Source organism: Pan troglodytes, chromosome 15, assembly GCF_028858775.2.
Source record: "Pan troglodytes isolate AG18354 chromosome 15, NHGRI_mPanTro3-v2.0_pri, whole genome shotgun sequence".
In the NCBI taxonomy this organism is placed as follows: domain Eukaryota; kingdom Metazoa; phylum Chordata; class Mammalia; order Primates; family Hominidae; genus Pan; species Pan troglodytes.
In genome coordinates, this window is record NC_072413.2 from 15640562 (window position 1) to 15665755 (window position 25194).

A 25194-nucleotide genomic window follows, 5' to 3' on the forward strand; every position below is an offset into this window, starting at 1 on the left:
TTTCTGAGAATGATTCTGTCTAGTTTCTATACGAAGATATTTCCTTTTCTAACATTGTCCTCAAATCGCTTGAAATCTCAAATTCCAAATTCCAGAAAAAGACAGTTTCAAACCTGCAGTGTGTAAGGAAAGGTTCAAATCTGTGAGTTGAATACACACAACACAAAGAAGTTACTGAGAATTCTTCTGTCTAGCATTAAATGAAGAAATCCCGTTTCCAACGAAGGCCTCAAAGTGGAGCAAATATCCACTTGTAGACTTTAGAAACAGAGTGTTTCCAAACTGCTCTATGAACAGAAAAGTTAAACTCTGTGAGCTGAACGCACACATCACAAAGTTGTTTCTGAGAATGATTCTGTCTAGTTTTTATACCAAGATATTTCGTTTTCTAACATTGGCCTAAAATCGCTTGAAATCTCCAATTGCAATTTCCACAAAAAGAGAGTTTCAAATCTGCTCTGTCCAAAGAAAGGTTCAACTCTGTGAGCTGAATACACACAACACAAAGAAGTTACTGAAAATTCTTCTGTCTAGCATTATATGAAGAAATCCCGTTTCCAACGAAGTCCTCAAAGGGGAACAAATATCCACTTTGCAGAATTTACAATCAGAGTGTTTCCAAACTGCTGTATGAACAGAAAGGTTAAACTCTGTGAGCTGAATGCACACATCGCATAGTAGTTTTTATACCAAGATATTTCCTTTTCTCACATTGGCCTCAAAACGCTTGAAATCTCCAATTGCAATTTCCACAAAAAGAGAGTTTCAAATCTGCTCTGTGCAAAGAAAGTTTCAACTCTGTGAGCTGAATACACACAACACAAAGAAGTTACTGAAAATTCTTCTGTCTAGCATTATATGAAGAAATCCCGTTTCCAACGAAGTCCTCAAAGAGGTCCAAATATCCACTTGCAGACTTTACAAACAGAGTGTTTCCAAACTGCTCTATGAACAGAAAGGTTAAACTCTGTCAGCTGAATGCACACATCACATAGTAGTTTCTGAGAATGATTCTGTCTAGTTTCTATACGAAGATATTTCCTTTTCTAACATTGTCCTCAAATCGCTTGAAATCTCAAATTCCAAATTCCAGAAAAAGACAGTTTCAAACCTGCAGTGTGTAAGGAAAGGTTCAAATCTGTGAGTTGAATACACACAACACAAAGAAGTTACTGAGAATTCTTCTGTCTAGCATTAAATGAAGAAATCCCGTTTCCAACGAAGGCCTCAAAGTGGAGCAAATATCCACTTGTAGACTTTAGAAACAGAGTGTTTCCAAACTGCTCTATGAACAGAAAAGTTAAACTCTGTGAGCTGAACGCACACATCACAAAGTTGTTTCTGAGAATGATTCTGTCTAGTTTTTATACCAAGATATTTCGTTTTCTAACATTGGCCTAAAATCGCTTGAAATCTCCAATTGCAATTTCCACAAAAAGAGAGTTTCAAATCTGCTCTGTCCAAAGAAAGGTTCAACTCTGTGAGCTGAATACACACAACACAAAGAAGTTACTGAAAATTCTTCTGTCTAGCATTATATGAAGAAATCCCGTTTCCAACGAAGTCCTCAAAGGGGTACAAATATCCACTTTGCAGAATTTACAATCAGAGTGTTTCCAAACTGCTGTATGAACAGAAAGGTTAAACTCTGTGAGCTGAATGCACACATCGCATAGTAGTTTTTATACCAAGATATTTCCTTTTCTCACATTGGCCTCAAAACGCTTGAAATCTCCAATTGCAATTTCCACAAAAAGAGAGTTTCAAATCTGCTCTGTCCAAAGAAAGGTTCAACTCTGTGAGCTGAATACACACAACACAAAGAAGTTACTCAAAATTCTTCTGTCTAGCATTATATAAAGAAATCCCTTTTCCAACGAAGTCCTCAAAGAGGTCCAAATATCCCCTTGCAGACTTTACAAACAGAGTGTTTCCAAACTGCTCTATGAACAGAAAGGTTAAAGTCTGTGAGCTGAATGCACACATCACATAGTAGTTTCTGAGAATGATTCTGTCTAGTTTCTATACGAAGATATTTCCTTTTCTAACATTGTCCTCAAATCGCTTGAAATCTCAAATTCCAAATTCCAGAAAAAGACAGTTTCAAACCTGCAGTGTGTAAGGAAAGGTTCAAATCTGTGAGTTGAATACACACAACACAAAGAAGTTACTGAGAATTCTTCTGTCTAGCATTATATGAAGAAATCCCGTTTCCAACGAAGGCCCCAAAGTGGTGCAAATATCCACTTGTAGACTTTAGAAACAGAGTGTTTCCAAACTGCTCTATGAACAGAAAAGTTAAACTCTGTGAGCTGAACGCACACATCACAAAGTTGTTTCTGAGAATGATTCTGTCTAGTTTTTATACGAAGATATTTCCTTTTCTAACATTGGCCTAAAATCGCTTGAAATCTCCAATTGCAATTTCCACAAAAAGAGAGTTTCAAATCTGCTCTGTCCAAAGAAAGGTTCAACTCTGTGAGCTGAATACACACAACACAAAGAAGTTACTGAAAATTCTTCTGTCTAGCATTATATGAAGAAATCCCGTTTCCAACGAAGTCCTCAAAGAGTTCCAAATATCCACTTGCAGACTTTACAAACAGAGTGTTTCCAAACTGCTGTATGAACGGAAAGGTTTAACTCTGTGAGCTGAATGCACACATCACATAGTAGTTTCTGAGAATGATTCTGTCTAGTTTTTATACCAAGATATTTCCTTTTCTCACATTGGCCTCAAATCGCTTGAAATCTCCAATTGCAATTTCCACAAAAAGAGAGTTTCAAATCTGCTCTGTCCAAAGAAAGGTTCAACTCTGTGAGCTGAATACACACAACACAAAGAAGTTACTCAAAATTCTTCTGTCTAGCATTATATAAAGAAATCCCTTTTCCAACGAAGTCCTCAAAGAGCTCCAAATATCCCCTTGCAGACTTTACAAACAGAGTGTTTCCAAACTGCTCTATGAACAGAAAGGTTAAACTCTGTGAGCTAAATGCACACATCACATAGTAGTTTCTGAGAATGATTCTGTCTAGTTTCTATACGAAGATATTTCCTTTTCTAACATTGTCCTCAAATCGCTTGAAATCTCAAATTCCAAATTCCAGAAAAAGACAGTTTCAAACCTGCAGTGTGTAAGGAAAGGTTCAAATCTGTGAGATGAATACACACAACACAAAGAAGTTACTGAGAATTCTTCTGTCTAGCATTATATGAAGAAATCCCGTTTCCAACGAAGGCCTCAAAGTGGTGCAAATATCCACTTGTAGACTTTAGAAACAGAGTGTTTCCAAACTGCTCTATGAACAGAAAAGTTAAACTCTGTGAGCTGAACGCACACATCACAAAAGGTTAAACTCTGTGAGCTGAATGCACACATCACATAGTAGTTTCTGAGAATGATTCTGTATAGTTTTTATACGAAGATATTTCCTTTTCTAACATTGGCCTAAAATCGCTTGAAATCTCCAATTGCAATTTCCCCAAAAAGAGAGTTTCAAATCTGCTCTGTGCAAAGAAAGGTTCAACTCTGTGAGCTGAATACACACAACACAAAGAAGTTACTGAAAATTCTTCTGTCTAGCATTATATGAAGAAATCCCGTTTCCAACGAAGGCCTCAAAGAGTTCCAAATATCCACTTGCAGACTTTTCAAACAGAGTGTTTCCAAACTGCTGTATGAACAGAAAGGTTAAACTCTGTGAGCTGAACGCACACATCACAAAGATGTTTCTGAGAATGATTCTGTCTAGTTTTTATACGAAGATATTTCCTTTTCTAACATTGGCCTAAAATCGCTTGAAATCTCCAATTGCAATTTCCACAAAAAGAGAGTTTCAAATCTGCTCTGTCCAAAGAAAGGTTCAACTCTGTGAGCTGAATACACACAACACAAAGAAGTTACTGAAAATTGTTCTGTCTAGCATTATATGAAGAAATCCCATTTCCAACGAAGTCCTCAAAGAGGTCCAAATATCCACTTGCAGACTTTACAAACAGAGTGTTTCCAAACTGCTGTATGAACACAAAGGTTAAACTCTGTGAGCTGAATGCACACATCACATAGTAGTTTCTGAGAATGATTCTGTCTAGTTTTTATACCAAGATATTTCCTTTTCTCACATTGGCCTCAAATCGCTTGAAATCTCCAATTGCAATTTCCCCAAAAAGAGAGTTTCAAATCTGCTCTGTGCAAAGAAAGGTTCAACTCTGTGAGCTGAATACACACAACACAAAGAAGTTACTGAAAATTCTTCTGTCTAGCATTATATGAAGAAATCCCGTTTCCAACGAAGTCCTCAAAGAGGTCCAAATATCCACTTGCAGACTTTACAAACAGAGTGTTTCCAAACTGCTCTATGAACAGAAAGGTTAAACTCTGTGAGCTGAATGCACACATCACATAGTAGTTTCTGAGAATGATTCTGTCTAGTTTTTATACCAAGATATTTCCTTTTCTAACATTGGCCTCAAATCGCTTGAAATCTCCAATTTCAAATTCCAGAAAAAGAGAGTTTCAAATCTGCTCTGTCCAAAGAAAGTTTCAACTCTGTGAGCTGAATACACACAACACAAAGAAGTTACTGAAAACTCTTCTGTCTAGCATTATATGAAGAAATCCCGTTTCCAACGAAGGCCTCAAAGAGTTCCAAATATCCACTTGCAGACTTTACAAACAGAGTGTTTCCAAACTGCTCTATGAACAGAAAGGTTAAAATCTGTGAGCTGAATGCACACATCACATAGTAGTTTCTGAGAATCATTCTGTCTAGTTTTTATACCAAGATATATCCTTTTCTCACATTGGCCTCAAATCGCTTGAAATCTCAAATTCCAAATTCCAGAAAAAGACAGTTTCAAACCTGCAGTGTGTAAGGAAAGGTTCAAATCTGTGAGTTGAATACACACAACACAAAGAAGTTACTGAGAATTCTTCTGTCTAGCATTATATGAAGAAATCCCGTTTCCAACGAAGGCCTCAAAGTGGAGCAAATATCCACTTGTAGACTTTAGAAACAGAGTGTTTCCAAACTGCTCTATGAACAGAAAAGTTAAACTCTGTGAGCTGAACGCACACATCACAAAGTTGTTTCTGAGAATGATTCTGTCTAGTTTTTATACCAAGATATTTCGTTTTCTAACATTGGCCTAAAATCGCTTGAAATCTCCAATTGCAATTTCCACAAAAAGAGAGTTTCAAATCTGCTCTGTCCAAAGAAGGGTTCAACTCTGTGAGCTGAATACACACAACACAAAGAAGTTACTGAAAATTCTTCTGTCTAGCATTATATGAAGAAATCCCGTTTCCAATGAAGTCCTCAAAGAGGTCCAAATATCCACTTGCAGACTTTACATACAGAGTGTTTCCAAACTGCTCTATGAACAGAAAGGTTAAACTCTGTGAGCTGAATGCACACATCACATAGTAGTTTCTGAGAATGATTCTGTCTAGTTTTTATACCAAGATATTTCCTTTTCTCACATTGGCCTCAAATCGCTTGAAATCTCCAATTGCAATTTCCACAAAAAGAGAGTTTCAAATCTGCTCTGTCCAAAGAAAGGTTCAACTCTGTGAGCTGAATGCACACAACACAAAGAAGTTACTGAAAACTCTTCTGTCTAGCATTATATGAAGAAATCCCGTTTCCAACGAAGGCCTCAAAGAGTTCCAAATATCCACTTGCAGACTTTACAAACAGAGTGTTTCCAAACTACTGTATGAACAGAAAGGTTAAACTCTGTGAGCTGAATGCACACATCACATAGTAGTTTCTGAGAATCATTCTGTCTAGTTTTTATACGAAGTTATTTCCTTTTCTCACATTGGCCTCAAATCGCTTGAAATCTCAAATTCCAAATTCCAGAAAAAGACAGTTTCAAACCTGCAGTGTGTAAGGAAACGTTCAAATCTGTGAGTTGAATACACACAACACAAAGAAGTTACTGAGAATTCTTCTGTCTAGCATTATATGAAGAAATCCCGTTTCCAACGAAGGCCCCAAAGTGCTGCAAATATCCACTTGTAGACTTTAGAAACAGAGTGTTTCCAAACTGCTCTATGAACAGAAAAGTTAAACTCTGTGAGCTGAACGCACACATCACAAAGTTGTTTCTGAGAATGATTCTGTCTAGTTTTTATATGAAGATATTTCCTTTTCTAACATTGGCTTGAAATCTCCAATTGCAATTTAAACAAAAAGAGAGTTTCAAATCTGCTCTGTCCAAAGAAAGGTTCAACTCTGTGAGCTGAATACACACAACACAAAGAAGTTACTGAAAATTCTTCTGTCAAGCATTATATGAAGAAATGCCGTTTCCAACGAAGTCCTCAAAGAGGTCCAAATATCCACTTGCAGACTTTAAAAACAGAGTGTTTCCAAACTGCTGTATGAACAGAAAGGTTAAACTCTGTGAGCTGAATGCACACATCACATAGTAGTTTCTGAGAATGATTCTGTCTAGTTTTTATACCAAGATATTTCCTTTTCTCACATTGGCCTCAAATCGCTTGTAATCTCCAATTGCAATTTCCACAAAAAGAGAGTTTCAAATCTGCTCTGTCCAAAGAAAGGTTCAACTCTGTGAGCTGAATACACACAACACAAAGAAGTTACTCAAAATTCTTCTGTCTAGCATTATATAAAGAAATCCCTTTTCCAACGAAGTCCTCAAAGAGGTCCAAATATCCCCTTGCAGACTTTACAAACAGAGTGTTTCCAAACTGCTCTATGAACAGAAAGGTTAAACTCTGTGAGCTGAATGCACACATCACATAGTAGTTTCTGAGGATGATTCTGTCTAGTTTCTATACGAAGATATTTCCTTTTCTAACATTGGCCTCAAATCACTTGAAATCTCAAATTCCAAATTCCAGAAAAAGACAGTTTCAAACCTGCAGTGTGTAAGGAAAGGTTCAAATCTGTGAGATGAATACACACAACACAAAGAAGTTACTGAGAATTCTTCTGTCTAGCATTATATGAAGAAATCCCGTTTCCAACGAAGGCCTCAAAGTGGTGCAAATATCCACTTGTAGACTTTAGAAACAGAGTGTTTCCAAACTGCTCTATGAACAAAAAAGTTAAACTCTGTGAGCTGAACGCACACATCACAAAAGGTTAAACTCTGTGAGCTGAATGCACACATCACATAGTAGTTTCTGAGAATGATTCTGTATAGTTTTTATACGAAGATATTTCCTTTTCTAACATTGGCCTAAAATCGCTTGAAATCTCCAATTGCAATTTCCCCAAAAAGAGAGTTTCAAATCTGCTCTGTGCAAAGAAAGGTTCAACTCTGTGAGCTGAATACACACAACACAAAGAAGTTACTGAAAATTCTTCTGTCTAGCATTATATGAAGAAATCCCGTTTCCAACGAAGTCCTCAAAGAGGTCCAAATATCCACTTGCAGACTTTACAAACAGAGTGTTTCCAAACTGCTGTATGAACACAAAGGTTAAACTCTGTGAGCTGAATGCACACATCACATAGTAGTTTCTGAGAATGATTCTGTCTAGTTTTTATACCAAGATATTTCCTTTTCTAACATTGGCCTCAAATCGCTTGAAATCTCCAATTTCAAATTCCAGAAAAAGAGAGTTTCAAATCTGCTCTGTCCAAAGAAAGGTTCAACTCTGTGAGCTGAATACACACAACACAAAGAAGTTACTGAAAACTCTTCTGTCTAGCATTATATGAAGAAATCCCGTTTCCAACGAAGGCCTCAAAGAGTTCCAAATATCCACTTGCAGACTTTACAAACAGAGTGTTTCCAAACTGCTGTATGAACAGAAAGGTTAAACGCTGTGAGCTGAATGCACACATCACATAGTAGTTTCTGAGAATGATTCTGTCTAGTTTCTATACGAAGATATTTCCTTTTCTAACATTGGCCTCAAATCGCTTGAAATCTCAAATTCCAAATTCCAGAAAAAGACAGTTTCAAACCTGCAGTTTGTAAGGAAAGGTTCAAATCCGTGAGATGAATACACACAACACAAAGAAGTTACTGAGAATTCTTCTGTCTAGCATTATATGAAGAAATCCCGTTTCCAACGAAGGCCTCAAAGTGGTGCAAATATCCACTTGTAGACTTTAGAAACAGAGTGTTTCCAAACTGCTCTATGAACAGAAAAGTTAAACTCTGTGAGCTGAACGCACACATCACAAAAGGTTAAACTCTGTGAGCTGAATGCACACATCACATAGTAGTTTCTGAGAATGATTCTGTATAGTTTTTATACGAAGATATTTCCTTTTCTAACATTGGCCTAAAATCGCTTGAAATCTCCAATTGCAATTTCCCCAAAAAGAGAGTTTCAAATCTGCTCTGTGCAAAGAAAGGTTCAACTCTGTGAGCTGAATACACACAACACAAAGAAGTTACTGAAAATTCTTCTGTCTAGCATTATATGAAGAAATCCCGTTTCCAACGAAGTCCTCAAAGAGGTCCAAATATCCACTTGCAGACTTTACAAACAGAGTGTTTCCAAACTGCTCTATGAACAGAAAGGTTAAACTCTGTGAGCTGAATGCACACATCACATAGTAGTTTCTGAGAATGATTCTGTCTAGTTTTTATACCAAGATATTTCCTTTTCTAACATTGGCCTCAAATCGCTTGAAATCTCCAATTTCAAATTCCAGAAAAAGAGAGTTTCAAATCTGCTCTGTACAAAGAAAGGTTCAACTCTGTGAGCTGAATACACACAACACAAAGAAGTTACTGAAAACTCTTCTGTCTAGCATTATATGAAGAAATCCCGTTTCCAACGAAGGCCTCAAAGAGTTCCAAATATCCACTTGCAGACTTTACAAACAGAGTGTTTCCAAACTGCTCTATGAACAGAAAGGTTAAAATCAGTGAGCTGAATGCACACATCACATAGTAGTTTCTGGGAATCATTCTGTCTAGTTTTTATACCAAGATATATCCTTTTCTCACATTGGCCTCAAATCGCTTGAAATCTCATATTCCAAATTCCAGAAAAAGACAGTTTCAAACCTGCAGTGTGTAAGGAAAGGTTCAAATCTGTGAGTTGAATACACACAACACAAAGAAGTTACTGAGAATTCTTCTCTCTAGCATTATATGAAGAAATCCCGTTTCCAACGAAGGCGTCAAAGTGGAGCAAATATCCACTTGTAGACTTTAGAAACAGAGTGTTTCCAAACTGCTCTATGAACAGAAAAGTTAAACTCTGTGAGCTGAACGCACACATCACAAAGTTGTTTCTGAGAATGATTCTGTCTAGTTTTTATACCAAGATATTTCGTTTTCTAACATTGGCCTAAAATCGCTTGAAATCTCCAATTGCAATTTCCACAAAAAGAGAGTTTCAAATCTGCTCTGTCCAAAGAAGGGTTCAACTCTGTGAGCTGAATACACACAACACAAAGAAGTTACTGAAAATTCTTCTGTCTAGCATTATATGAAGAAATCCCGTTTCCAACGAAGTCCTCAAAGAGGTCCAAATATCCACTTGCAGACTTTACAAACAGAGTGTTTCCAAACTGCTCTATGAACAGAAAGGTTAAACTCTGTGAGCTGAATGCACACATCACATAGTAGTTTCTGAGAATGATTCTGTCTAGTTTTTATACCAAGATATTTCCTTTTCTCACATTGGCCTCAAATCGCTTGAAATCTCCAATTGCAATTTCCACAAAAAGAGAGTTTCAAATCTGCTCTGTCCAAAGAAAGGTTCAACTCTGTGAGCTGAATGCACACAACACAAAGAAGTTACTGAAAACTCTTCTGTCTAGCATTATATGAAGAAATCCCGTTTCCAACGAAGGCCTCAAAGAGGTCCAAATATCCACTTGCAGACTTTACAAACAGAGTGTTTCCAAACTGCTGTATGAACAGAAAGGTTAAACTCTGTGAGCTGAATGCACACATCACATAGTAGTTTCTGAGAATCATTCTGTCTAGTTTTTATACGAAGTTATTTCCTTTTCTCACATTGGCCTCAAATCGCTTGAAATCTCAAATTCCAAATTCCAGAAAAAGACAGTTTCAAACCTGCAGTGTGTAAGGAAAGGTTCAAATCTGTGAGTTGAATACACACAACACAAAGAAGTTACTGAGAATTCTTCTGTCTAGCATTATATGAAGAAATCCCGTTTCCAACGAAGGCCCCAAAGTGCTGCAAATATCCACTTGTAGACTTTAGAAACAGAGTGTTTCCAAACTGCTCTATGAACAGAAAAGTTAAACTCTGTGAGCTGAACGCACACATCACAAAGTTGTTTCTGAGAATGATTCTGTCTAGTTTTTATACGAAGATATTTCCTTTTCTAACATTGGCCTAAAATCGCTTGAAATCTCCAATTGCAATTTAAACAAAAAGAGAGTTTCAAATCTGCTCTGTCCAAAGAAAGGTTCAACTCTGTGAGCTGAATACACACAACACAAAGAAGTTACTGAAAATTCTTCTGTCAAGCATTATATGAAGAAATCCCGTTTCCAACGAAGTCCTCAAAGAGGTCCAAATATCCACTTGCAGACTTTAAAAACAGAGTGTTTCCAAACTGCTGTATGAACAGAAAGGTTAAACTCTGTGAGCTGAATGCACACATCACATAGTAGTTTCTGAGAATGATTCTGTCTAGTTTTTATACCAAGATATTTCCTTTTCTCACATTGGCCTCAAATCGCTTGAAATCTCCAATTGCAATTTCCACAAAAAGAGAGTTTCAAATCTGCTCTGTCCAAAGAAAGGTTCAACTCTGTGAGCTGAATACACACAACACAAAGAAGTTACTCAAAATTCTTCTGTCTAGCATTATATAAAGAAATCCCTTTTCCAACGAAGTCCTCAAAGAGGTCCAAATATCCCCTTGCAGACTTTACAAACAGAGTGTTTCCAAACTGCTCTATGAACAGAAAGGTTAAACTCTGTGAGCTGAATGCACACATCACATAGTAGTTTCTGAGAATGATTCTGTCTAGTTTCTATACGAAGATATTTCCTTTTCTAACATTGGCCTCAAATCACTTGAAATCTCAAATTCCAAATTCCAGAAAAAGACAGTTTCAAACCTGCAGTGTGTAAGGAAAGGTTCAAATCTGTGAGATGAATACACACAACACAAAGAAGTTACTGAGAATTCTTCTGTCTAGCATTATATGAAGAAATCCCGTTTCCAACGAAGGCCTCAAAGTGGTGCAAATATCCACTTGTAGACTTTAGAAACAGAGTGTTTCCAAACTGCTCTATGAACAAAAAAGTTAAACTCTGTGAGCTGAACGCACACATCACAAAAGGTTAAACTCTGTGAGCTGAATGCACACATCACATAGTAGTTTCTGAGAATGATTCTGTATAGTTTTTATACGAAGATATTTCCTTTTCTAACATTGGCCTAAAATCGCTTGAAATCTCCAATTGCAATTTCCCCAAAAAGAGAGTTTCAAATCTGCTCTGTGCAAAGAAAGGTTCAACTCTGTGAGCTGAATACACACAACACAAAGAAGTTACTGAAAATTCTTCTGTCTAGCATTATATGAAGAAATCCCGTTTCCAACGAAGTCCTCAAAGAGGTCCAAATATCCACTTGCAGACTTTACAAACAGAGTGTTTCCAAACTGCTCTATGAACAGAAAGGTTAAACTCTGTGAGCTAAATGCACACATCACATAGTAGTTTCTGAGAATGATTCTGTCTAGTTTTTATACCAAGATATTTCCTTTTCTAACATTGGCCTCAAATCGCTTGAAATCTCCAATTTCAAATTCCAGAAAAAGAGAGTTTCAAATCTGCTCTGTCCAAAGAAAGGTTCAACTCTGTGAGCTGAATACACACAACACAAAGAAGTTACTGAAAACTCTTCTGTCTAGCATTATATGAAGAAATCCCGTTTCCAACGAAGGCCTCAAAGAGTTCCAAATATCCACTTGCAGACTTTACAAACAGAGTGTTTCCAAACTGCTGTATGAACAGAAAGGTTAAACTCTGTGAGCTGAATGCACACATCACATAGTAGTTTCTGAGAATGATTCTGTCTAGTTTTTATACCAAGATATTTCCTTTTCTCACATTGGCCTCAAATTGCTTGAAATCTCCAATTGCAATTTCCACAAAAAGAGAGTTTCAAATCTGCTCTATCCAAAGAAAGGTTCAACTCTGTGAGCTGAATACACACAACACAAAGAAGTTACTCAAAATTCTTCTGTCTAGCATTATATAAAGAAATCCCGTTTCCAACGAAATCCTCAAAGAGGTCCAAATATCCCCTTGCAGACTTTACAAACAGAGTGTTTCCAAACTGCTCTATGAACAGAAAGGTTAAACTCTGTGAGCTGAATGCACACATCACATAGTAGTTTCTGAGAATGATTCTGTCTAGTTTCTATACGAAGATATTTCCTTTTCTAACATTGTCCTCAAATCGCTTGAAATCTCAAATTCCAAATTCCAGAAAAAGACAGTTTCAAACCTGCAGTGTGTAAGGAAAGGTTCAAATCTGTGAGTTGAATACACACAACACAAAGAAGTTACTGAGAATTCTTCTGTCTAGCATTACATGAAGAAATCCCGTTTCCAACGAAGGCCTCAAAGTGGAGCAAATATCCACTTGTAGACTTTAGAAACAGAGTGTTTCCAAACTGCTCTATGAACAGAAAAGTTAAACTCTGTGAGCTGAACGCACACATCACAAAGTTGTTTCTGAGAATGATTCTGTCTAGTTTTTATACCAAGATATTTCGTTTTCTAACATTGGCCTAAAATCGCTTGAAATCTCCAATTGCAATTTCCACAAAAAGAGAGTTTCAAATCTGCTCTGTCCAAAGAAAGGTTCAACTCTGTGAGCTGAATACACACAACACAAAGAAGTTACTGAAAATTCTTCTGTCTAGCATTATATGAAGAAATCCCGTTTCCAACGAAGTCCTCAAAGAGTTCCAAATATCCACTTGCAGACTTTACAAACAGAGTGTTTCCAAACTGCTGTATGAACGGAAAGGTTTAACTCTGTGAGCTGAATGCACACATCACATAGTAGTTTCTGAGAATGATTCTGTCTAGTTTTTATACCAAGATATTTCCTTTTCTCACATTGGCCTCAAATCGCTTGAAATCTCCAATTGCAATTTCCACAAAAAGAGAGTTTCAAATCTGCTCTGTCCAAAGAAAGGTTCAACTCTGTGAGCTGAATACACACAACACAAAGAAGTTACTCAAAATTCTTCTGTCTAGCATTATATAAAGAAATCCCTTTTCCAACGAAGTCCTCAAAGAGCTCCAAATATCCCCTTGCAGACTTTACAAACAGAGTGTTTCCAAACTGCTCTATGAACAGAAAGGTTAAACTCTGTGAGCTAAATGCACACATCACATAGTAGTTTCTGAGAATGATTCTGTCTAGTTTCTATACGAAGATATTTCCTTTTCTAACATTGTCCTCAAATCGCTTGAAATCTCAAATTCCAAATTCCAGAAAAAGACAGTTTCAAACCTGCAGTGTGTAAGGAAAGGTTCAAATCTGTGAGATGAATACACACAACACAAAGAAGTTACTGAGAATTCTTCTGTCTAGCATTATATGAAGAAATCCCGTTTCCAACGAAGGCCTCAAAGTGGTGCAAATATCCACTTGTAGACTTTAGAAACAGAGTGTTTCCAAACTGCTCTATGAACAGAAAAGTTAAACTCTGTGAGCTGAACGCACACATCACAAAAGGTTAAACTCTGTGAGCTGAATGCACACATCACATAGTAGTTTCTGAGAATGATTCTGTATAGTTTTTATACGAAGATATTTCCTTTTCTAACATTGGCCTAAAATCGCTTGAAATCTCCAATTGCAATTTCCCCAAAAAGAGAGTTTCAAATCTGCTCTGTGCAAAGAAAGGTTCAACTCTGTGAGCTGAATACACACAACACAAAGAAGTTACTGAAAATTCTTCTGTCTAGCATTATATGAAGAAATCCCGTTTCCAACGAAGGCCTCAAAGAGTTCCAAATATCCACTTGCAGACTTTTCAAACAGAGTGTTTCCAAACTGCTGTATGAACAGAAAGGTTAAACTCTGTGAGCTGAACGCACACATCACAAAGATGTTTCTGAGAATGATTCTGTCTAGTTTTTATACGAAGATATTTCCTTTTCTAACATTGGCCTAAAATCGCTTGAAATCTCCAATTGCAATTTCCACAAAAAGAGAGTTTCAAATCTGCTCTGTCCAAAGAAAGGTTCAACTCTGTGAGCTGAATACACACAACACAAAGAAGTTACTGAAAATTGTTCTGTCTAGCATTATATGAAGAAATCCCATTTCCAACGAAGTCCTCAAAGAGGTCCAAATATCCACTTGCAGACTTTACAAACAGAGTGTTTCCAAACTGCTGTATGAACACAAAGGTTAAACTCTGTGAGCTGAATGCACACATCACATAGTAGTTTCTGAGAATGATTCTGTCTAGTTTTTATACCAAGATATTTCCTTTTCTCACATTGGCCTCAAATCGCTTGAAATCTCCAATTGCAATTTCCCCAAAAAGAGAGTTTCAAATCTGCTCTGTGCAAAGAAAGGTTCAACTCTGTGAGCTGAATACACACAACACAAAGAAGTTACTGAAAATTCTTCTGTCTAGCATTATATGAAGAAATCCCGTTTCCAACGAAGTCCTCAAAGAGGTCCAAATATCCACTTGCAGACTTTACAAACAGAGTGTTTCCAAACTGCTCTATGAACAGAAAGGTTAAACTCTGTGAGCTGAATGCACACATCACATAGTAGTTTCTGAGAATGATTCTGTCTAGTTTTTATACCAAGATATTTCCTTTTCTAACATTGGCCTCAAATCGCTTGAAATCTCCAATTTCAAATTCCAGAAAAAGAGAGTTTCAAATCTGCTCTGTCCAAAGAAAGTTTCAACTCTGTGAGCTGAATACACACAACACAAAGAAGTTACTGAAAACTCTTCTGTCTAGCATTATATGAAGAAATCCCGTTTCCAACGAAGGCCTCAAAGAGTTCCAAATATCCACTTGCAGACTTTACAAACAGAGTGTTTCCAAACTGCTCTATGAACAGAAAGGTTAAAATCTGTGAGCTGAATGCACACATCACATAGTAGTTTCTGAGAATCATTCTGTCTAGTTTTTATACCAAGATATATCCTTTTCTCACATTGGCCTCAAATCGCTTGAAATCTCAAATTCCAAATTCCAGAAAAAGACAGTTTCAAACCTGCAGTGTGTAAGGAAAGGTTCAAATCTGTGAGTTGAATACACACAACACAAAGAAGTTACTGAGAATTCTTCTGTCTAGCATTATATGAAGAAATCCCGTTTCCAACGAAGGCCTCAAAGTGGAGCAAATATCCACTTGTAGACTTTAGAAACAGAGTGTTTCCAAACTGCTCTATGAACAGAAAAGTTAAACTCTGTGAGCTGAACGCACACATCACAAAGTTGTTTCTGAGAATGATTCTGTCTAGTTTTTATACCAAGATATTTCGTTTTCTAACATTGGCCTAAAATCGCTTGAAATCTCCAATTGCAATTTCCACAAAAAGAGAGTTTCAAATCTGCTCTGTCCAAAGAAGGGTTCAACTCTGTGAGCTGAATACACACAACACAAAGAAGTTACTGAAAATTCTTCTGTCTAGCATTATATGAAGAAATCCCGTTTCCAATGAAGTCCTCAAAGAGGTCCAAATATCCACTTGCAGACTTTACATACAGAGTGTTTCCAAACTGCTCTATGAACAGAAAGGTTAAACTCTGTGAGCTGAATGCACACATCACATAGTAGTTTCTGAGAATGATTCTGTCTAGTTTTTATACCAAGATATTTCCTTTTCTCACATTGGCCTCAAATCGCTTGAAATCTCCAATTGCAATTTCCACAAAAAGAGAGTTTCAAATCTGCTCTGTCCAAAGAAAGGTTCAACTCTGTGAGCTGAATGCACACAACACAAAGAAGTTACTGAAAACTCTTCTGTCTAGCATTATATGAAGAAATCCCGTTTCCAACGAAGGCCTCAAAGAGTTCCAAATATCCACTTGCAGACTTTACAAACAGAGTGTTTCCAAACTACTGTATGAACAGAAAGGTTAAACTCTGTGAGCTGAATGCACACATCACATAGTAGTTTCTGAGAATCATTCTGTCTAGTTTTTATACGAAGTTATTTCCTTTTCTCACATTGGCCTCAAATCGCTTGAAATCTCAAATTCCAAATTCCAGAAAAAGACAGTTTCAAACCTGCAGTGTGTAAGGAAACGTTCAAATCTGTGAGTTGAATACACACAACACAAAGAAGTTACTGAGAATTCTTCTGTCTAGCATTATATGAAGAAATCCCGTTTCCAACGAAGGCCCCAAAGTGCTGCAAATATCCACTTGTAGACTTTAGAAACAGAGTGTTTCCAAACTGCTCTATGAACAGAAAAGTTAAACTCTGTGAGCTGAACGCACACATCACAAAGTTGTTTCTGAGAATGATTCTGTCTAGTTTTTATATGAAGATATTTCCTTTTCTAACATTGGCTTGAAATCTCCAATTGCAATTTAAACAAAAAGAGAGTTTCAAATCTGCTCTGTCCAAAGAAAGGTTCAACTCTGTGAGCTGAATACACACAACACAAAGAAGTTACTGAAAATTCTTCTGTCAAGCATTATATGAAGAAATGCCGTTTCCAACGAAGTCCTCAAAGAGGTCCAAATATCCACTTGCAGACTTTAAAAACAGAGTGTTTCCAAACTGCTGTATGAACAGAAAGGTTAAACTCTGTGAGCTGAATGCACACATCACATAGTAGTTTCTGAGAATGATTCTGTCTAGTTTTTATACCAAGATATTTCCTTTTCTCACATTGGCCTCAAATCGCTTGTAATCTCCAATTGCAATTTCCACAAAAAGAGAGTTTCAAATCTGCTCTGTCCAAAGAAAGGTTCAACTCTGTGAGCTGAATACACACAACACAAAGAAGTTACTCAAAATTCTTCTGTCTAGCATTATATAAAGAAATCCCTTTTCCAACGAAGTCCTCAAAGAGGTCCAAATATCCCCTTGCAGACTTTACAAACAGAGTGTTTCCAAACTGCTCTATGAACAGAAAGGTTAAACTCTGTGAGCTGAATGCACACATCACATAGTAGTTTCTGAGGATGATTCTGTCTAGTTTCTATACGAAGATATTTCCTTTTCTAACATTGGCCTCAAATCACTTGAAATCTCAAATTCCAAATTCCAGAAAAAGACAGTTTCAAACCTGCAGTGTGTAAGGAAAGGTTCAAATCTGTGAGATGAATACACACAACACAAAGAAGTTACTGAGAATTCTTCTGTCTAGCATTATATGAAGAAATCCCGTTTCCAACGAAGGCCTCAAAGTGGTGCAAATATCCACTTGTAGACTTTAGAAACAGAGTGTTTCCAAACTGCTCTATGAACAAAAAAGTTAAACTCTGTGAGCTGAACGCACACATCACAAAAGGTTAAACTCTGTGAGCTGAATGCACACATCACATAGTAGTTTCTGAGAATGATTCTGTATAGTTTTTATACGAAGATATTTCCTTTTCTAACATTGGCCTAAAATCGCTTGAAATCTCCAATTGCAATTTCCCCAAAAAGAGAGTTTCAAATCTGCTCTGTGCAAAGAAAGGTTCAACTCTGTGAGCTGAATACACACAACACAAAGAAGTTACTGAAAATTCTTCTGTCTAGCATTATATGAAGAAATCCCGTTTCCAACGAAGTCCTCAAAGAGGTCCAAATATCCACTTGCAGACTTTACAAACAGAGTGTTTCCAAACTGCTGTATGAACACAAAGGTTAAACTCTGTGAGCTGAATGCACACATCACATAGTAGTTTCTGAGAATGATTCTGTCTAGTTTTTATACCAAGATATTTCCTTTTCTAACATTGGCCTCAAATCGCTTGAAATCTCCAATTTCAAATTCCAGAAAAAGAGAGTTTCAAATCTGCTCTGTCCAAAGAAAGGTTCAACTCTGTGAGCTGAATACACACAACACAAAGAAGTTACTGAAAACTCTTCTGTCTAGCATTATATGAAGAAATCCCGTTTCCAACGAAGGCCTCAAAGAGTTCCAAATATCCACTTGCAGACTTTACAAACAGAGTGTTTCCAAACTGCTGTATGAACAGAAAGGTTAAACGCTGTGAGCTGAATGCACACATCACATAGTAGTTTCTGAGAATGATTCTGTCTAGTTTCTATACGAAGATATTTCCTTTTCTAACATTGGCCTCAAATCGCTTGAAATCTCAAATTCCAAATTCCAGAAAAAGACAGTTTCAAACCTGCAGTTTGTAAGGAAAGGTTCAAATCCGTGAGATGAATACACACAACACAAAGAAGTTACTGAGAATTCTTCTGTCTAGCATTATATGAAGAAATCCCGTTTCCAACGAAGGCCTCAAAGTGGTGCAAATATCCACTTGTAGACTTTAGAAACAGAGTGTTTCCAAACTGCTCTATGAACAGAAAAGTTAAACTCTGTGAGCTGAACGCACACATCACAAAAGGTTAAACTCTGTGAGCTGAATGCACACATCACATAGTAGTTTCTGAGAATGATTCTGTATAGTTTTTATACGAAGATATTTCCTTTTCTAACATTGGCCTAAAATCGCTTGAAATCTCCAATTGCAATTTCCCCAAAAAGAGAGTTTCAAATCTGCTCTGTGCAAAGAAAGGTTCAACTCTGTGAGCTGAATACACACAACACAAAGAAGTTACTGAAAATTCTTCTGTCTAGCATTATATGAAGAAATCCCGTTTCCAACGAAGTCCTCAAAGAGGTCCAAATATCCACTTGCAGACTTTACAAACAGAGTGTTTCCAAACTGCTCTATGAACAGAAAGGTTAAACTCTGTGAGCTGAATGCACACATCACATAGTAGTTTCTGAGAATGATTCTGTCTAGTTTTTATACCAAGATATTTCCTTTTCTAACATTGGCCTCAAATCGCTTGAAATCTCCAATTTCAAATTCCAGAAAAAGAGAGTTTCAAATCTGCTCTGTACAAAGAAAGGTTCAACTCTGTGAGCTGAATACACACAACACAAAGAAGTTACTGAAAACTCTTCTGTCTAGCATTATATGAAGAAATCCCGTTTCCAACGAAGGCCTCAAAGAGTTCCAAATATCCACTTGCAGACTTTACAAACAGAGTGTTTCCAAACTGCTCTATGAACAGAAAGGTTAAAATCAGTGAGCTGAATGCACACATCACATAGTAGTTTCTGGGAATCATTCTGTCTAGTTTTTATACCAAGATATATCCTTTTCTCACATTGGCCTCAAATCGCTTGAAATCTCATATTCCAAATTCCAGAAAAAGACAGTTTCAAACCTGCAGTGTGTAAGGAAAGGTTCAAATCTGTGAGTTGAATACACACAACACAAAGAAGTTACTGAGAATTCTTCTCTCTAGCATTATATGAAGAAATCCCGTTTCCAACGAAGGCGTCAAAGTGGAGCAAATATCCACTTGTAGACTTTAGAAACAGAGTGTTTCCAAACTGCTCTATGAACAGAAAAGTTAAACTCTGTGAGCTGAACGCACACATCACAAAGTTGTTTCTGAGAATGATTCTGTCTAGTTTTTATACCAAGATATTTCGTTTTCTAACATTGGCCTAAAATCGCTTGAAATCTCCAATTGCAATTTCCACAAAAAGAGAGTTTCAAATCTGCTCTGTCCAAAGAAGGGTTCAACTCTGTGAGCTGAATACACACAACACAAAGAAGTTACTGAAAATTCTTCTGTCTAGCATTATATGAAGAAAACCCGTTTCCAACGAAGTCCTCAAAGAGGTCCAAATATCCACTTGCAGACTTTACAAACAGAGTGTTTCCAAACTGCTCTATGAACAGAAAGGTTAAACTCTGTGAGCTGAATGCACACATCACATAGTAGTTTCTGAGAATGATTCTGTCTAGTTTTTATACCAAGATATTTCCTTTTCTCACATTGGCCTCAAATCGCTTGAAATCTCCAATTGCAATTTCCACAAAAAGAGAGTTTCAAATCTGCTCTGTCCAAAGAAAGGTTCAACTCTGTGAGCTGAATGCACACAACACAAAGAAGTTACTGAAAACTCTTCTGTCTAGCATTATATGAAGAAATCCCGTTTCCAACGAAGGCCTCAAAGAGGTCCAAATATCCACTTGCAGACTTTACAAACAGAGTGTTTCCAAACTGCTGTATGAACAGAAAGGTTAAACTCTGTGAGCTGAATGCACACATCACATAGTAGTTTCTGAGAATCATTCTGTCTAGTTTTTATACGAAGTTATTTCCTTTTCTCACATTGGCCTCAAATCGCTTGAAATCTCAAATTCCAAATTCCAGAAAAAGACAGTTTCAAACCTGCAGTGTGTAAGGAAAGGTTCAAATCTGTGAGTTGAATACACACAACACAAAGAAGTTACTGAGAATTCTTCTGTCTAGCATTATATGAAGAAATCCCGTTTCCAACGAAGGCCCCAAAGTGCTGCAAATATCCACTTGTAGACTTTAGAAACAGAGTGTTTCCAAACTGCTCTATGAACAGAAAAGTTAAACTCTGTGAGCTGAACGCACACATCACAAAGTTGTTTCTGAGAATGATTCTGTCTAGTTTTTATACGAAGATATTTCCTTTTCTAACATTGGCCTAAAATCGCTTGAAATCTCCAATTGCAATTTAAACAAAAAGAGAGTTTCAAATCTGCTCTGTCCAAAGAAAGGTTCAACTCTGTGAGCTGAATACACACAACACAAAGAAGTTACTGAAAATTCTTCTGTCAAGCATTATATGAAGAAATCCCGTTTCCAACGAAGTCCTCAAAGAGGTCCAAATATCCACTTGCAGACTTTAAAAACAGAGTGTTTCCAAACTGCTGTATGAACAGAAAGGTTAAACTCTGTGAGCTGAATGCACACATCACATAGTAGTTTCTGAGAATGATTCTGTCTAGTTTTTATACCAAGATATTTCCTTTTCTCACATTGGCCTCAAATCGCTTGAAATCTCCAATTGCAATTTCCACAAAAAGAGAGTTTCAAATCTGCTCTGTCCAAAGAAAGGTTCAACTCTGTGAGCTGAATACACACAACACAAAGAAGTTACTCAAAATTCTTCTGTCTAGCATTATATAAAGAAATCCCTTTTCCAACGAAGTCCTCAAAGAGGTCCAAATATCCCCTTGCAGACTTTACAAACAGAGTGTTTCCAAACTGCTCTATGAACAGAAAGGTTAAACTCTGTGAGCTGAATGCACACATCACATAGTAGTTTCTGAGAATGATTCTGTCTAGTTTCTATACGAAGATATTTCCTTTTCTAACATTGGCCTCAAATCACTTGAAATCTCAAATTCCAAATTCCAGAAAAAGACAGTTTCAAACCTGCAGTGTGTAAGGAAAGGTTCAAATCTGTGAGATGAATACACACAACACAAAGAAGTTACTGAGAATTCTTCTGTCTAGCATTATATGAAGAAATCCCGTTTCCAACGAAGGCCTCAAAGTGGTGCAAATATCCACTTGTAGACTTTAGAAACAGAGTGTTTCCAAACTGCTCTATGAACAAAAAAGTTAAACTCTGTGAGCTGAACGCACACATCACAAAAGGTTAAACTCTGTGAGCTGAATGCACACATCACATAGTAGTTTCTGAGAATGATTCTGTATAGTTTTTATACGAAGATATTTCCTTTTCTAACATTGGCCTAAAATCGCTTGAAATCTCCAATTGCAATTTCCCCAAAAAGAGAGTTTCAAATCTGCTCTGTGCAAAGAAAGGTTCAACTCTGTGAGCTGAATACACACAACACAAAGAAGTTACTGAAAATTCTTCTGTCTAGCATTATATGAAGAAATCCCGTTTCCAACGAAGTCCTCAAAGAGGTCCAAATATCCACTTGCAGACTTTACAAACAGAGTGTTTCCAAACTGCTCTATGAACAGAAAGGTTAAACTCTGTGAGCTAAATGCACACATCACATAGTAGTTTCTGAGAATGATTCTGTCTAGTTTTTATACCAAGATATTTCCTTTTCTAACATTGGCCTCAAATCGCTTGAAATCTCCAATTTCAAATTCCAGAAAAAGAGAGTTTCAAATCTGCTCTGTCCAAAGAAAGGATCAACTCTGTGAGCTGAATACACACAACACAAAGAAGTTACTGAAAACTCTTCTGTCTAGCATTATATGAAGAAATCCCGTTTCCAACGAAGGCCTCAAAGAGTTCCAAATATCCACTTGCAGACTTTACAAACAGAGTGTTTCCAAACTGCTGTATGAACAGAAAGGTTAAACTCTGTGAGCTGAATGCACACATCACATAGTAGTTTCTGAGAATGATTCTGTCTAGTTTTTATACCAAGATATTTCCTTTTCTCACATTGGCCTCAAATTGCTTGAAATCTCCAATTGCAATTTCCACAAAAAGAGAGTTTCAAATCTGCTCTATCCAAAGAAAGGTTCAACTCTGTGAGCTGAATACACACAACACAAAGAAGTTACTCAAAATTCTTCTGTCTAGCATTATATAAAGAAATCCCGTTTCCAACGAAATCCTCAAAGAGGTCCAAATATCCCCTTGCAGACTTTACAAACAGAGTGTTTCCAAACTGCTCTATGAACAGAAAGGTTAAACTCTGTGAGCTGAATGCACACATCACATAGTAGTTTCTGAGAATGATTCTGTCTAGTTTCTATACGAAGATATTTCCTTTTCTAACATTGTCCTCAAATCGCTTGAAATCTCAAATTCCAAATTCCAGAAAAAGACAGTTTCAAACCTGCAGTGTGTAAGGAAAGGTTCAAATCTGTGAGTTGAATACACACAACACAAAGAAGTTACTGAGAATTCTTCTGTCTAGCATTACATGAAGAAATCCCGTTTCCAACGAAGGCCTCAAAGTGGAGCAAATATCCACTTGTAGACTTTAGAAACAGAGTGTTTCCAAACTGCTCTATGAACAGAAAAGTTAAACTCTGTGAGCTGAACGCACACATCACAAAGTTGTTTCTGAGAATGATTCTGTCTAGTTTTTATACCAAGATATTTCGTTTTCTAACATTGGCCTAAAATCGCTTGAAATCTCCAATTGCAATTTCCACAAAAAGAGAGTTTCAAATCTGCTCTGTCCAAAGAAAGGTTCAACTCTGTGAGCTGAATACACACAACACAAAGAAGTTACTGAAAATTCTTCTGTCTAGCATTATATGAAGAAATCCCGTTTCCAACGAAGTCCTCAAAGAGGTCCAAATATCCACTTGCAGAATTTACAAACAGAGTGTTTCCAAACTGCTGTATGAACAGAAAGGTTAAACTCTGTGAGCTGAATGCACACATCACATAGTAGTTTCTGAGAATGATTCTGTATAGTTTTTATACGAAGATACTTCCTTTTCTAACATTGGCCTCAAATCGCTTGAAATCTCCAATTGCAATTTCCCCAAAAAGAGAGTTTCAAATCTGCTCTGTCCAAGGAAAGGTTCAACTCTGTGAGCTGAATACACACAACACAAAGAAGTTACTGAAAATTATTCTGTCTAGCATTATATGAAGAAATCCCGTTTCCAACGAAGTCCTCAAAGAGGTCCAAATATCCACTTGCAGACTTTACAAACAGAGTGTTTCCAAACGGCTGTATGAACAGAAAGGTTAAAATCTGTGAGCTGAATGCACACATCACATAGTAGTTTCTGAGAATCATTCTGTCTAGTTTTTATAACAAGATATTTCATTTTCTCACATTGGCCTCAAATCGCTTGAAATCTCAAATTCCAAATTCCAGAAAAAGACAGTTTCAAACCTGCAGTGTGTAAGGAAACGTTCAAATCTGTGAGTTGAATACACACAACACAAAGAAGTTACTGAGAATTCTTCTGTCTAGCATTATATGAAGAAATACCGTTTCCAACGAAGGCCCCAAAGTGCTGCAAATATCCACTTGTAGACTTTAGAAACAGAGTGTTTCCAAACTGCTCTATGAACAGAAATGTTAAACTCTGTGAGCTGAACGCACACATCACAAAGTTGTTTCTGAGAATGATTCTGTCTAGTTTTTATACGAAGATATTTCCTTTTCTAACATTGGCCTAAAATCGCTTGAAATCTCCAATTGCAATTTCCACAAAAAGAGAGTTTCAAATCTGCTCTGTCCAAAGAAAGGTTCAACTCTGTGAGCTGAATACACACAACACAAAGAAGTTACTGAAAATTCTTCTGTCTAGCATTATATGAAGAAATCCCGTTTCCAACGAAGTCCTCAAAGAGGTCCAAATATCCACTTGCAGACTTTACAAACAGAGTGTTTCCAAACTGCTGTATGAACAGAAAGGTTAAACTCTGTGAGCTGAATGCACACATCACATAGTAGTTTCTGAGAATGATTCTGTCTAGTTTTTATACCAAGATATTTCCTTTTCTCACATTGGCCTCAAATCGCTTGAAATCTCCAATTGCAATTTCCACAAAAAGAGAGTTTCAAATCTGCTCTGTCCAAAGAAAGGTTCAACTCTGTGAGCTGAATACACACAACACAAAGAAGTTACTCAAAATTCTTCTGTCTAGCATTATATAAAGAAATCCCTTTTCCAACGAAGTCCTCAAAGAGGTCCAAATATCCCCTTGCAGACTTTACAAACAGAGTGTTTCCAAACTGCTCTATGAACAGAAAGGTTAAACTCTGTGAGCTGAATGCACACATCACATAGTAGTTTCTGAGAATGATTCTGTCTAGTTTCTATACGAAGATATTTCCTTTTCTAACATTGGCCTCAAATCACTTGAAATCTCAAATTCCAAATTCCAGAAAAAGACAGTTTCAAACCTGCAGTGTGTAAGGAAAGGTTCAAATCTGTGAGATGAATACACACAACACAAAGAAGTTACTGAGAATTCTTCTCTCTAGCATTATATGAAGAAATCCCGTTTCCAACGAAGGCCTCAAATTGGTGCAAATATCCACTTGTAGACTTTAGAAACAGAGTGTTTCCAAACTGCTCTATGAACAGAAAAGTTAAACTCTGTGAGCTGAACGCACACATCACAAAAGGTTAAACTCTGTGAGCTGAATGCACACATCACATAATAGTTTCTGAGAATGATTCTGTATAGTTTTTATTCGAAGATATTTCCTTTTCTAACATTGGCCTAAAATCGCTTGAAATCTCCAATTTCAATTTCCCCAAAAAGAGAG